This window comes from Hyaena hyaena, unplaced genomic scaffold (genome assembly GCF_003009895.1).
Source record: "Hyaena hyaena isolate Hyena2069 unplaced genomic scaffold, ASM300989v1 scaffold_61, whole genome shotgun sequence".
Taxonomy (NCBI): Eukaryota; Metazoa; Chordata; class Mammalia; order Carnivora; family Hyaenidae; genus Hyaena; species Hyaena hyaena.
The window spans coordinates 881,799-897,027 of record NW_024080693.1 but is presented as its reverse complement, the minus strand read 5'-3'; the positions used below and the strand labels follow the sequence as shown (position 1 = coordinate 897,027).

General features: G+C 55.1%; 1 protein-coding gene across 1 annotated transcript in view; it reads left to right on the top strand.

Moving 5' to 3' along the window:
• Positions 1–817: 817 nt before the first annotated feature.
• The window catches only part of CHST8 (carbohydrate sulfotransferase 8), a 125,113-nt gene continuing 110,701 nt past the window's right edge, over positions 818–15,229 (top strand). The window contains exon 1 of the mRNA XM_039231895.1: positions 818–1,083. The gene's annotated coding sequence lies outside the window, so the exon portion shown is untranslated. The remainder of the gene's footprint in view (positions 1,084–15,229) is intronic.

Genomic DNA, 15,229 nt, shown 5'->3' with positions numbered 1-15,229 from the left:
CCTGACCCAGGTTGACCTCGCACGACTCCCCTCCCCCACGAGATCTCAGGATGTGATCCAACAAGGACTTCAAGAGGTAGCCCTCGAGGGAAAGCCTGGGTCACAGGTCCTTTCAGCAGAATCCAGAGCCCCAGGAATTTGGAGAACGTGAAGACACTCAGGACCGAGGCCGCCCAAGACCTTGACCAGATCCCACTGAGGGTGAGGCCCAGGGATTCCCCCAGAAGGTACCAAGGGATCAGTCCTCTGCGTTTCACCAACCCCGCGCCCCGGCAGCGTCGGGTCCTGAGCGTGCGCCCCTGCCCAGCTGCGGTCACGGCCCGCTCCGGTGACGCCTTGTCATTTTCCCAGGTCGGCGCCGGCGTGCGACCCACCGAGGCAGTGGCAGCACTCTGGCCGCGCTCTGGAGCCAAGTGGCAGCCTCCAGTTCGGCTCTCAGGGAACCTGGGATACGGGCGCGGCCCCCAACACGACCGCCCCCACCCCCGCGGCCGCTGGACCGCGCCCAACAGCGGCTCCTTCGAAGCGCGCGGCCCGTGGGGCCGCGGGAGCCGCAGAGCGCGCGTGGGCGCGGCTCCCGCGAGCTCCCGGGAGGGACCCGCAGATCGCAGGAGTGATCCCCTCCCGGCCCGGCCCCCGCCGCCACAGCCACGGCGGGGCGGGGCCCAGGCCGGGGGCGGGGCGCCGGGCGGGCGCGGCGTTATTTCCAGCCTCGCCGGAGGCTCCGCTCGCACTTAGCTGGGAGCCTTCCCGGCGCGCAAGCAGGATCCGGTAGAGCTGTGGGGACAGAGGAGAAGGCGGCGGCTGGAGGTGGGAGGCGGGGGACGGACCCGGGCCCGGGGCCGAGGAAGAGCACGCCACCGCGCCCTCTCCCCCTCCCTCTCCTGCGCGCTCCGGCCGCCGGCCCGCGCCGCTCGCCTCACCCACCGCACCGGGTTCCGCCTGGAGCGGGAGGAGGCCCCGGGCCCGAGCCGGGGCGGAGGTCTGCCCTGCCGCCCGGGCGTCCGGGAGCGGGGGATTCGCCGTGGAGTACCGAGCCCCGGCTGGCGGCGCCCGCGGCCCCGCGAGCGCCGGCTGCGCCAGGTAAGTGCGCTGCGCACCCCCTGCCCCAGCCCTGTCCCCGCCTTGTGCAGGCTCCCGGCTGGGAAGGGCGCCTCGAAGGGTCCCAGGAGGACCTGGGACTGCACTGCGTCCCGGCGCCGAGAACCTACAGGGTTAGGTGTCCGAATCCGCGGGCGGAGATAGGGCGCGCGGGGTTCCGGTCCGGCAGCGCTTTGGGGACCGGCTCCAGTAGCGGGAACTTTAATTAGACTTTTGCTCCATGGCTTTCGCTTGCCGCCGCGCGTCTGTGAACTGCCGCCCCACGGGCTCCCTCGGTCCCTGCGGATGCTCTGCTGCTGTTCCCAGCCCTGGGTGCCGGGGGCGGGGAGGCAGCGTCGGCGGCGGGGAGGGCCGGACTGGAGCGCCCGGGGCGCCCAGGGCTTTCCCGCGCGCTCGGGTCTGGGACTCGCGGGCGAGTTGTCGCGGGCGGGGGCGGGGGAGGAGTTAGGAGCTGCCTGGGCTTCCTACCGAGTGGCGGAAGGTGCCCCCGCGCTCCGTCGCGCGCATCCCCACCCCGCGACTCTCTTGGGCACCGGCCTGTTTTGTACTCGAGGCGAGTGTGTGTGCGTCAGTGATCGTGTGAAGGTGTGTGTGTGCGAGTGTTGGGGAGTGCGGGAGTCCGAGCCTCGGGCGGCTCTGGTGGGCGGGGGAAGGATCTGCTTGGCCGCGGGACCCAGCCGAGCCTGGCGGCGGCTGCAACTCCCAATTACTAGCTTCCTCCAGGTTTGCATGCCAGCTCTGACCTCGCGGGAGGCCGGCCGGACCAGGCGAAGGTGCGTTGGCGGGTTTTGGTAGTGCCAGTGTTGACGCTTGGGTCGGAGGGGACCCCTCGCCTCTCCCGGGCGCCGGATTCCCGCCGCCCCAACTTTCGCCATACATCTGGGCCCCAGGCCCCACGACCCGACCCGGGGCAAGCGCGGCAGGTTCACAACGCCCTCGGCTGTGAGCGCTCGCTGCCGGGTTCTCACTGCGAAGTAGGGGCCGATCCTGGAGCTCAGTGTCTTAAGCTGTCTCCGTTATGGGTTGGACACCGGGTCCTTGGGACGCGTCCCAGTTGGACCCTGCGTAGTGATTGGCTCTGCTAGGGAGACTGGACGGCAGGGCGGTCCTCGGATGACCCTGTAACAGGGCTGCAGCGGGAGGCTGTTGAGCAACGGGACTGTGGCCCCCCTGTGGAGTGCATGGTGGGAGAGGCGGTGGCAGAGGGATAAGGGGCAGACTAGACCCTTCCCCATTTCTGGGATGCTTACAAGCCGCACTACCAAGCCCACTTTCTTTGGGTAACTTGTCACCTCCCAGTTCATCTTGACCCTTGCCTGTGGGTGGGGAACTTCTCTTAAGTCCTTCCCTAGAACAGCGTAGCCTCTGGAACGGAGTGGGAGAACCCTTTTAAAACATTTCCCAACTCTCATGGCCTCTCTTGCCCACCCTCTGTCCCTGTCCCAAAGGCAAGACAGACAGGCTGCAGGAAGAGGTGACATTCTGCTCCCCATAGGAGACCCTCTTTAAATCCAGACAGTCCACCACAGAGGGCAGGACAGGGCTGAGGAGCTCCCTTGGGGGGAGCTGGAAATACATTTCAGGGCCTTCATCAGATTTACCTCTGTGAGATTACCCACAGGAGGGATAAAAGGCAGACCCTGAAGAGATGGAGTCTCTTAGGGTGATCAATAATTTAAAAGCATTTGAACACAGAAAACCTCAAAGTCAGGCCCCATCCCAGAGCCTAGCCCGTTCACCCTGAGACACACCAATGGCACAGCTTATTTATTTATTTACTTGGAATCAGACTCCACAGAGTGAATTATGTTCCCCTGGTATTGATTTTTAAAAAGACCCCAAATTAAAAAGTCAAGGCTTTCTTAAAACAAGGTCAAGGATTAATTATTTATAGAGAGACATCAATCAGCTGATGTGGGGGCTCATTTATAAAATGCCTGAGCGGGCCAAAAGGAGCATGGGCTGATTTTCCCTGGCTCCGGCTGGGAGAGGAGCAGGCTTGTCTGACCTCCTGGGCTTGGCAAGGCTTTCCCGGATTGTGACCGGAGGAGGATCCTTTGTAACTCAGCCTGCTGTTCGAGAAGCCTTTTTAATCTTGTAGCCAGAGTGCCACTTGGGAAATTTCATGTATATTTGCTTTGTTTCCATAATGAACATTTACTGATTACAGAGTATCAAGGGAATTTCATTTTTTAAACATTTATTCAAATGTCTGTTTATGTAAGCTAATAAGTCTGGGAAAGTTGGGTAGCTACTTTTTTGCCGTATGGTTGTTGGGAAAGTATGCCTGGTGGGCTCCTTGCAGAAGGTGCCTTGGAGTCACTGAGAAGGTGGGAAGTCAGAGGCTCCCGACTGGAAACGCCCCGCAGACTACTTCTCTGCTCTTCACTGAGGGTTTATGCCAGTGGCAAACTGACAAGCTTTTTGTGGTTTTGCTGATCGAAGAGATGGGTGCTTAAAGCTTTTATAGTGATTTTGCTGATGCATCTTGTTGGAGGGACCAGTGGTGAGCTCCAGAGTCTTGTATGAACCGGTGGGGGGCGGGGGTACCGCCTCTCCTGCTGCCTGGCCTCAAGGGTGACATGCCTGCCCTACCTGGACCCGCAGTGGCTCCCAGGCTTTCCCATGTGTGGTAGCCACACAGGAGAGCCATGGAGCAGGGAGGGGGCCTACAGGCAGGAAAGTGGACCAAGGGTATGGCAGTGCCTAAATGAACAACTGTGGCAATTAGATCCAGTAAACACTGTGTAAAACAAGGGCCCCAGCCTTTCAGCTCATCCGAAGGTAATGAGTTAGAAATAGGAGATTTATGTAGTCCTGGCCCAGGGAGATCAATGTGGCCCTGCTGTGGGACAGTGAGAAATTTAAAAAAAAATCAAGGATGGTTGTCTGGATGTGAATGCAGGAGATGGTGTCCTGGACCCTCAGGAGGGTTGCTGGGAGCAGGTAGCCTGTGTGGTGACATTATGGGGACAGTAGGCTCCCTGGCACTGTCTTTGAGGTCACAGCCAGGACTAGTCTGACCCCAGAGCAGTCGTGTCCCCTCCTTCCTGGGAAAAGGCTGCCCAAAAGCAGAGGGAAGGCCCGGCATGCAAACGACCAGGGGACAGGGCTGCATTAACTCAGGTGCCAGAGGACACAGGCGATGCGGTCTCATTTCTCCCCAGCTGGAAGGCCTGTGACCTCGCGGTCAGCAAATCACCGTGGTGGAGGATGAAACTTACAAATTGGTTGTGGGGAAAAAGTTGTGACTTTTACCCTGTACAAAACTACCTGTCATTTGTGATCTGGGGCTGTGGCATGTACCCGCTGGCCCAAATACAGCCTCGGCCACCACTGGCAGGAGAGGGAAGCCTGCATCCGGGGGTGGTGACACCAGAAGACAGCCCTGATTCCCTCTCAGAAGCCACCTTCCGGGAATTCCTGAGTGTCCACACGGGGGCAAGGGGCTGTGTCTCCCCATCCCAGCTCCCCACCTTGAAGGCGAGCCATGCATTTCTGGGAAATCAGTGCCTTTTGCTGCTGATGACTGAAGGTCAGAGGTGGCCCTGATGGGCAACAGTTATTTGAACTAAATTGGAGTTGTCAACATTGAAGTCTGGAGCCAGATGACCCCATCCCACGTTCCCATTGTCAGACTCACTGTGGCAGTCTTTCTTTCTGCCATTAGTGAATGTTTGAGAAGCAGGTGTTAGGTGTCTGTCTCTGTGCCAGGCTCCGGGGACAGAAAGTGAACCAAACTAAAGAGCAGCCCCTACCCCTGTGGACAGCCATTCCCTCATGACTGGCTCATCACTCCCTGATTCATGGTCTGCCAGGCAATGCCATAACCGAACAAATAACCTACACGTGTGGTTCCAGGCTGTGAGGAGCATATAAAGGAAACATCTGGGTGTTTCTGAGATGCGAATAGAGTGATCTGAGCTGGACTGAGGGACAAGAACCTCCCTGAGGGGGTGACACTTCAGCTGAGGTCTGAAGGAGGAGCCAGAACTAAGCAAGAGGGGGACAGACAGAGGGAGGGAGAGAGCTTGGCAGGTGGAGCGTGTGAATGAGTGAGAGGGAGCATGGCCGGCCGGCCAGGAGCCTTGGGGAGGCTCATGTAGCCAGCAGAGTGGAGGGCTTGATGCAATTGGAGACACAGCCAGAGCCCTGCCCATATAGGGCCTTGAAGGCCAGGGAGAAACTTAGGACTTGACCCCACCAGCTGCTGCAGAGGAGGGAGCCCGGTGAGGAAGGAGCTATTGCAGGAAGGCGACCAAGGTCTTAAATTAAGAGGAGCAGACCGAGGGGACTCTGCTAGGGCTTGGTGCTGGGTTAAGTGCGGGAGGGAGGGTGGTAAAGGCTGTTGGGACCCTGACTTCTGGATCACCAGTGGGAGCTGTCAGTTCCCTGAGGCAACTCCCCCCACCCCCCCCGCCACCGCGCCTCCCTCCCAGCCCTGCCCCACCAGACGAGGAGTCTCAAGCTCCTGTGCCCTCTGGTTGGGTTATGGCCTCCAGGGCTGGGGCTCAGGCGGCTGCTTGTGTAGCCCTGCCTCCGTGCCCCTGCCCACATGGCCCAACTTCTAGCTTTCCTGTAAGCTTTGGGCCTTCCACTACCTTCCCGCCAGCAGGTAGTAAGTGACAGGGTCCAGTGCCCATGCTCTCTAATGAGGACTTTGATGCCCACTCTCCTCTGTAGCTGATTGCCTGCCAGTCTGCTGGCCAGAGGTGGCCTTGGCCTGTGTGTCATCCCCTTAGCGTCCTGGGACCCTGGTAAGTACTTTATCTGCCACCCACTTGTACCTGACCTGGCAGCTGGCCAGCACCAGAAGGCTCTCCTCTCCTGTGCCCTTCCATCACGCCAGCTCTCTCTCCTCCCCTCCTCCCCTTGGGCCAGTCTGGACCTGCTCCTGCCCCCTGCTGGGGGCTCTGCCCCAGGCTCAGAGCTCCCCAGCTCCCTCCACGTTCAGCGAGTTCCCTGTGGCTGTCTGCAGCTCAGCTTAGCATCCCACAGACATCAGGGCTGGGCTGGGGGGAGCGGGTCTGTGAGTCACCCCGCTTCCCGTTGCACCGAGCGGCTGCTGAGCTGCAAGCAACAGCCCAGGTCGCTGTCACCTTGTCCTCACTCTGCCTGGGTCTGAGCCAACTCCTCCCCAGCTGGGCCAGACTCGGGGACAGGAGGGATGAGAGCCAAGGAGAGGAAGCTAGGAGGTACAGATTACTCCTCGGGCGCCAGGCCTTTCGGGAGCTGATCCCTCCCACACTGGGACCCTTTGCTTGGAGAGTGGCGTCCCCAGAGCGGCCCTCTGTATTCTGGCTGCTGCCTCACCACCATAGACCACGGTGCCCAGGTGCTCATCAGTGGGGAAGGCGGCACAGGAGAGCCCCTAGCCTGGGTTGATTCACACTTGGCTGACTAGTCATCTCCCCCTTTGAGGCTGCCTCTTCTTGGGGGCTGACTCATCTCCCTGGACGAGCCCCATCTGCCCAAGCCTCTGAGCACTGAGACCCTCCTCCCACCCTGAGATGTGAGGGTTTTGCTTCCTGTGCTCCCGAGGGGAGCATCCCAGGCACCCAGCAGATACTGACTACAGTCCTTCCCTGTACAGAGGAGAAGGCCAGGGGAGGCCGAGTGAAGGTACAAGCAGGTCTCGCTGCTGGTGCGCATGTCTCTAGCTGTCTTGGCCACGAAGAGCCTTAGAGAAGGGACTCAATGATTGCTGTCGGCAGGCCGAGTGAGCTAAACTGTGCAGTCTGGCCTCACTGCTGGAGCCAATGTGTGATGCAGGCACTCTCTCTACACTAGCTGAGCCAGTGCATGGCGCAGGCAGTCTGTCTATACTGGTTGAGTCTCGGGTGTGAGCCCTGGGACCTTCCATTTAGCCTGTGCAAGCCCCGCTCCTTGCAGGACTTTGTGTAGGGTTCCGAGCCCTCGGAGTCTCTGCGACTTTGGGCACTTTCCCTGTACCCGAGCTCTCCACCACGTCCCTTCAGACACTGGCCCTGCCCATCAGGCTCTGTGCCCCAGAGCTGAGGCGGTTGAGCCCAATGTGCCGGTGCAGTCAGTCTGCACCGGTTGAGCCCAGCTCATGGTGTAGGCAGTTTGTTTGTACTGGTTGAGCTCAGCACACAATTCAGGCAGTCTGTCTACACTGGTCAAGTCATTGCATTATGCAAACCATCTGTCTAAAATATTCGAGCCAGTGCTCCAAGCAGGTACTCTGTCTATACTGGCTGAGCCAGAGGGTGAGGCCGCCAGCCTGTTTTGGCTTCTTTTGCTCCTTTGCTAGGAATATTCTTTTTAGCCCCTTCCTGGACACACTACTGGGTCCAATTTGAATCCAACTTCCAAGAAGCTTTTCTTGACAGCTCTCTCAGCTTTCTCACATCTTATTCCAAGCCCCTTAGCAGAGGCTGGTGCCATGCTGGGAGCAGTGTGGATGTGGGGCCTGGTGATGCTTATCGTCTCACCTGGGTGTCCCCGCCCTGGCTTTTGTGCTGAGCTGAGGGATGTCCCCACCCCTAGCTGAGCCTGCTGCTGCCTCTGGGTGCAGAAGCCGCCCGCGGTCAGCTGTCCTCGCCACCTCGCCGGCGGCCATCACAGCAGCCACACACATGCCTTTTCTCACAAAAGTCCCATAGGCAGGGATGACTGCTTCAGTGCGCATGGTGAACGGCCTTTCTCCAGTGGGTCTGTCTTGCCATCTCCAACATGCGAGGAAGCATGTTGATCAGGACCCTGCTTGGTAACGTGACAAAGGCTTAGGGAGCATGTGGCCCCCTGGCTTGTACCCGCTAGAGTCTCGCCCTTTCTGGGCAGGTTCCCATCCATACCTTTCTCAGTACATTTTAAAACTTGTTAAGTACAGTATGCATACCAAGATTGTGTGTACAGTGCAGTGAAAATCTGCAAGCCAAACATGCCTGCTTGCAGCACCAGAGCGTGACCACTGGGGGTGCCAGGGTGGCTCAGTCAGTTAAGCACCTGACTCTTGATTTTGGCTCTGGTCGTGATCGCACGGTTCAGGAGTTTGAACTCTACATCGGGCTCCGTGCATTCAGCATAGAGCCTGCTTGCAATTCTCTCTCTCTGCCCCTTCCCAACTTGTTTGCATGCTCTCTCTCTCTCTCAAAAATAAATACACAAGCTTAAAAAACCAAAAGATCATGGGGGCACCTGGGTGACTCAGTTGATTAAGCATTCGACTTCTGCTTAGGTCATGATCTCGTGGTCTGTGAGTTCAAGCCCCGCGTTGGGCTCTGTGCTGACAGCTCAGAGCCTGGAGCCTGCTTCAGATTCTGTCTCCCTGCTCACTCTCTGCTCACACTCCCCTCTCACAGCCACTCCCCTGCTCACACTCTGTCTCTGTCTGTCTCTCTCTCTGTCTCTCTCAAAAACAAATAAATGTTAAATTTATTTAAAAAAAGAAAGATCATGACCAGCGTCCCAGGGGTCCCTGGGTCCTCTTCCAGACACTTCCCCCCCTGCCATAGGTAACCGCTGCCCTTGCTTGGAAGGGCACTGATCGGTATCCTTGTTTAAAACCTGATGTTGGTAGAATTGAAAGTCTGTATGCCTGGGGTTGTGGCTTACCATCACGTTTGTGAGATTCACCCACATTGCTGTGAGTGGTTTGTTCACTGTTGTTATTGTGTGGGGTCCCATGGTGTGAATATACCCCGGTGTGTCTGTCTGTTCTCTGGCGGGTGGACATCAGAAACTGTGCTGCTGTAGACATTCCTGCGTGGGTCTCTGGGGCATCTGTACACGTCTTAATGAGCGTACACCTAGAAGAGACTTGCTGGGTCTTAGGATGTGCATTTGTTCGTCCTGTGTAGATGCTGCCAGTTTTCTAAAGTGGCCGGTTAAACCCCCCACGCCGACACCCGTTAAATGTGAGAGATCCAGTTGCTCTGTATCCTTGTCGGTCCTTCATGGGGTCGGTCTGTTTCATTTCTGCCATTCCATGAGTGTGTAGAGCTATCACTCTGTAGTTTTAATTTTATATTTCCCAGATGACTAATACAGTTTATTTTTTATTTTGGGGCTAAGGATATGTTGAACTCGAAAACGTTATTAAACAAATTTGAGAATTCACTTCCATCTCCAAAAATTGTGGTTATCTGGTTCCATCTGTGGGGTGGGTTTGAATCTGCCACGTTGGAATGCGATGGGTGGAGTGGACAGGTGTTTCTCTGGATGAGGTTGGGGACCCAGCCACTGGCCTCAGAATCACCCCAGGAGCCGTCAGAGATGCAGGTGCTGGGCCTCTGCCCCAGCCCCCAGTCACCAAAAGAATCCTTGTGATCGTTCTCTCTGTGACTCATATTTCTTTCCCTTCACAAATTCCATGAACATGGCCACCCTGTCCATCCTGTTCCCTTGTGGGACTTAGTACCTAGAACAGTCCTGGCCCTGAGCAGGGCCCTGTGAATACCCACTGAATGAAGGAGCAGAAGACCTGCCTGTTGACCTCTGCCCTCTCTCACCCCAACTGACTTGACGGGAATTTGTTGGTAACATAGGCTGCTGTGAGGAGGGCTAAGGAATTTGGGTTCTTGGACTTTGGAGGGTCTCCTGGCCCGGTGCTCTGTCCCTCTAAGTGACCTCCTCATCCCCAGAGCCAAGTCTGACCAATGCCTTTGGGTCATAGGCCCCAGGCTCTATGCTGGTTCCCCCAGAGCTCCAGGCACTGGCTAAATAGGAACATTTCCTGGGTGACCTTATTTCTGATGGGCTTGTCTGTCATTGGGACCCTCTGGAGAAGCCTGAAAGCCCCCCTTGAATGCAGCACTCCACTCCTGCACCGTGAAGCTTCCTCTGCTTTTTCAGCACCATATTTTCACAAATAACATGGCCCTGAGTCAAGCGAAGGCAAGAGGGGCCATGTCTACTACCACCTCATCCGCGCATTTTGATGGGAACCTCGGTAAAGCCCCCTTTCTTTGGGTTTGGCTTGTTCCCATTCTTCTCAAGTCTGATATAGTTACTGTGGAAAGCGGCATGGCCTGGGGGGTGAGAGCTCTGGGTCAGACCCCTTGGGTTCAAGTCAAGGTTCTGTTCTTGTTTGGTTTTGTGACCTAGCCATTGCACCCCAGGAGAGAGAGATTCACACTCAGGTCAGGCCACCAGCAAGGGGGATGGCTAGGGTGACTGAGATCTCTGAGGTTGAGGAGTCAGGACAAGGGATTCTGGCAAGGGCATCTGTAAGGGAACTTCATGAAGGAGGGAGGCCTGGGCTGGTCCTCAAAGATGGGGAAGGGAGAAATGGTACCTCATGGACCACACAGTGTGAGCCCCACCTCTGAGGGTCCACAGGAAAGGAAGTGCATTGAGCCCCCATGAGGACGTAGTCTAGTTTACCCAACACACAAAGGCATAGAGCAATGATCAGAGTTCATTGCTGCGTTATGGAAGGCTTCCTGGAGGAGGTGAGCTTGGGACTGCATGTCAAATGCCAAAAGTGAAAACTTTATCCTGGTGCCTGTAGAAGTTCTCTCCAAACTGTAAGATCATGGGGGCACGGACAGTGTGAGCCAAATACCGTTTGCTTGAAAATGGGGCAACAAACAATCCATGACACACACATTGTTTATGCAGTGTGGAGGCGGGTGTGCAAAGATGGAAGAGCTAAAAGCAGTTAGGGAAAAACAACACCTTTTTTTTTTTTTGGTGGAAAGACAGATTAGAAAGGTTTATGCTCTTCTGTGATAACTAATATGAAAGGTTTATCAAAGTTTAAAAAAAAAAACCCTTGACGCCTTCTCCAAAATTGATTTGAAGACTTGGCAGATTTGAAGAATCATTCAGTAGCGTTTTATGGGTCGATGCTAATTTGATGCAGCAGACCCGTGCATCGCACCAATTTACTGCCAAACCAACATTAAGCACGGACCTTTCGTGCAGGGTTTATAGGCGGACAGCTCATAAAGATGCATGCTTGACAAGTATTCTGCTTCTCTTAGGATGTGCAGTATGAAGTGTTTATCAAAAACCAACTAAATCGCCCTTGCCTTTTACTCGTAAACAATCTCTGGGGACTCCAGGCCTGGATCGCAGGCGATATTTCATGCGATATTTCCCGTGCAATATTTCACCACTCCGGGTACTGGTACGTTGGGAATCAAAAGGCACGGATAGGGGTAGGAGGAGCCCTTTGGGGTGGAGGATACCCTTAGGGACCGCTTTGGAAATAACTTGTAACCCGGGCCATGGGAAAGCTGGGGACATTCTTCCTAATGGGGGGGGGGGTGTCTCACCTAAAAGGAATCAAATGGGATTTGAGGCCCCAGGGAAATACATCTCCAGCTTCCGTTTTTGTTTCCTGGGCTGATGTGTGATGGATGATTACTGCATGTCTCTCTTGGTCCAAATACATGTCAGAGGCTGGTCCTTAAGGAGATCACTGAGCTTTACTTTGCACGTCGGGAAGTGCTAAACGATGAAAATTACTGAAACTCCTGTCTGTCATTACTGAAAACCACGGCTCATAGTTTCCACAAAGGAAAGTGGACTTTGGTGGTGCTGGGTACTCTGCACCACTCCAGCCCCCCAGTGCTGCCCAGTGCAGTGGTAATTACCCGGACTCAGATGAAGCAGGTTGCTGGGGGGAGGGGGGTGCTTCGTGTGCAGAGCGCCGGCATCACCAAGCCTCATGGGTTTTCACAAGGGGAAATTTGATCTTGGGCAAATGTCAAGACGTTTTTGAAGTCTGTGTTACGATATCAGCTCATTGCCAGCGTAGGGCTTCATCTGGATTTCATAAATATTGTATGGACCTCGGCCAGCTGGAGCACACAACAGCTACCCCCCAACACACACACACACACACACACACACACACACACACACACACACACATACATACACACGCCCGCCCGCCCGCCCGCCATCACAATTGCAGTCTATTGCTGAGTTGTCAGGAAAAGCCAATTGGTGATATTTCAATCACAATGTTCTTGTAACAAATTCCATTCAAATTCCTTCGGAAAGGGAGCTAAGCCTTCCTCCTGCTGCTGAGAGAATGGTATGCTAAATGTAGCTTCCTGGGGCCCTGGCAGCCATCCAGGGCTTTGTAATTTATAGTTCTCCTTAGTGGTTCTCCAAGTGACCTTGGAACCTCCATGCTGGTGGATTCCTTAGGTTCACACGTTGCCCTCCATCCTCTCTTGCGAGAACGGTCCCCAGACACGCTTCCAGCACCCAGCAGCCTGAAGCTTGAAAGAAAGGATGTGAGCAGGGGCGCCCAGGGAGCACATGGCAGGTGATTGGAAGATTGCTTGTTGCTTGTGACCTTTCCTCTGAAATTGATGTCAGCCACAAAACAGTCCAATATTGTGTTTAAAGGCAACCTGCAGGTGACAGGAGTCTCTCTCCAGCCCCAGCACACAGCAGGTAATCCTGGAAAAGAAGGGGAGGGACACTCTGCAATTACATTTCATCAGCTATTTTTGGTTGGGGAATAAACAAAATGGCCCAAAGTGCTGCTCTTACAGATTCTAGCAGAGGAGTGGCGTGTAGGAAAGATTAATGTACAATTAAAACCCGTGTACGGGTAAATTACAGGGTGACAGCTATCTAATGCAAACACCGCAGACGTGTAATTAAGAGGAGTTACAGGCTCTCGAGGATGGATTTGCTGAGGAAAGTGTGAGGGAGCTGTCTGGGGACCCAGCAGGACAGGGCCAGGCGCCGGGAAGGCGCGGTGGCTGGGGAGGTGGTGAGAGGGGGCCCACAGCTGGAGGGGGGGTGCGGGGGGGCAGCCCTGGATGCGATGGGAGCCATAGCTCCTTCAAGGGGTGCAGCCAGCCACCGTGGCTCGTTCCAAGCCTCCAGCCCTTTCTGGGGCCACCCTGCTCTCCGCCTCTTCACCTTTGGTTCTGTGGCAATGAGCGCCCATGGATGTCTTCTTTCATGTTTTTAATTTCTCCTGCTTTGTCAGCTTTTTAAGGAATGTGTTACATTATGTGGAAATTGGATGCTAACAAGATTTGTATGAATAAATTAGACTCTTAACTTTTTATGTTATTACAGAATTGAAATGGACTCTAATGACAGTCAGAATTAATGTTCTGTTTCAAATAAATGCCGGGGATGTGACTGAATTTTCAGTGCACTCTCCTGTCTTGAGTCTCTAGCCCTTTTCTGCGGGGGCTTTCGGGAGAGAGGGGGCCTCTGGGAGACCTCCCGGCCTTTCCCACAGGGCAGCCTTCTCACACTGCCTGAGAACCCCGGGCTGCTGGGAAAATCTGCTGCTGCTTCCCCCTCCCCCCCACAATACCCACCCCCATAAGCCCAGCCCTCGCCCTGGGGCAGGGGCTCCTTGACCAAGATCACACCGCATCCTGTGTCCTCTGGCCCCAGAGCGCCCTGTGGCCCAGCTGAGGTGTCCCTCTGCTCACTCCTGCCCTCCTCACTTCCTCACGGGGGTCTCCCCAGAACCCTCCCCAGGGAACTCGGCCCACAGCACTGGCTCTTAGGGATTTTGGATTTCCTACACCGAGCCTCTCCTGGGTGAGTCTCTTCCCCTGGAATCAGAGTCCCCAAGGGCCAGCATTGTTCTGTTTTCTCCATGGCCCCTTCTTGAACCCACGGCTGGTCCAGACGCTGGCCTTGGTGCCATTCCCCTGAGTAGGACTTGAACAGCAGCAGCTCTGAGTTGGGGGCAGACTCGGAAGGATTTTCTGTGATGAAAACAACAATGTCCCAATGGGGCATGGCAGAGCGGGGCTTGAGGACACTGGGTTGTGGGGACTGATTCCCAGAGCTGATGCGGGGAGGGAGGAAGGGCCCAGATTCAGCCCCCACTGCTGCCGGAACTCATGGCAACAGAGAAGTGAGGTCTGGGACGCCGGGAACCTTAACCTTGGCCCAGGGTGGCCAGATATCTGAATGTTCAGCGACAGGCAGATTTTTAAAAAAATTTTTAAAGTTTATTTATTTTGAGAGAGAGAGAGAGCACACGCGTGTGCACACACAAGGAGGGAGGGGCAGAGAGAGAAGGACAGAGAGAATCCCGAGCAGACTCCACGCTGTCAGCGCAGAGCCCGATGCAGTGCTCACACTCATAAACCATGAGATCATGACCCAGTCAGAGGCTCAACTGACTGAGCCTCCCAGGTGCCCCGGAATAGGCAGATTTTTGCATGAAATCTATTCCTTGAGAGTATGGAGACTAATCAGAATTTGAAATAAAAGTCTCACACTGACCAAGCAGTGTTATCTGTGAACCACATCTGGCTTCTGGGCTGGAGGAATTTGGACTCCAGAACTTTATTGGCAACATGGCCAGACTCCCCTCTGGAGGGTGAGGGCCAGAGCCCTGGAAAGGGACAGGAATTGCCAAGACCACAGGCCACGTCTGCAGAGATCGGGCTGCAGGCAGTTGTGGCCTGCCCAGATGTGGCCTCTGTCCTGCCCCCTCATCTGCTGGGAAGGGGATCCCGCCTGGTGGGGTCTGGGCTTCTGGGCTGCCAGCTGGGCCCTAAGTGTGGTTGGATTCTGACTAGCTTAGCCCTGCCCAGTCGGGCCACTCAGCTTGGGGCTCTCTGGGTGAGTGGGTAGCAGAGAAGCCCATGTGGACCCCTACCCTACCTCCGAGGGGCCTCACCTCAGCAATTCTGTCTCCACCTTCCCTAGTCCTAGAAAACCCCTGCAACAATGCTTTAACAAGAATAAAAATAAGATTAAAAAAAGTAAAAGAGTAAAACTAAGAAAATAAAAGTCTCACCACCCACTCAGTGCATTTTCTGGACCCGAGGTTCCCATGCATTGTTACAGAGAAGGAATATCTTATATCTCTTTCTATACATAAGCTCATGGGTCCTATTCATTTTATAAAAATGCAAAATTTTTATGCCTATGCTCATAACCTGTTTATTCACTTTATATATCACAAACGCCTTTCCAGGGTAACTGATCTTCTTCCATCCTGCTTTTGATACCTGCATAGCATTGCTTCATAGGAGTTTATCATAATTTATATAAACAGGTCCCCATTGGACATTCTGGTGGTTTCCATTTCTTTTTTCTGATTTTAAAGAATGTTGAAGCGAACATTCTTGCTGTACTCCTTTGTGTCACTTCAGGATAAATTTCTCGAAGTGGAATTGTTGGCTCAAAGGGTATGCGTGACTTTAAGACT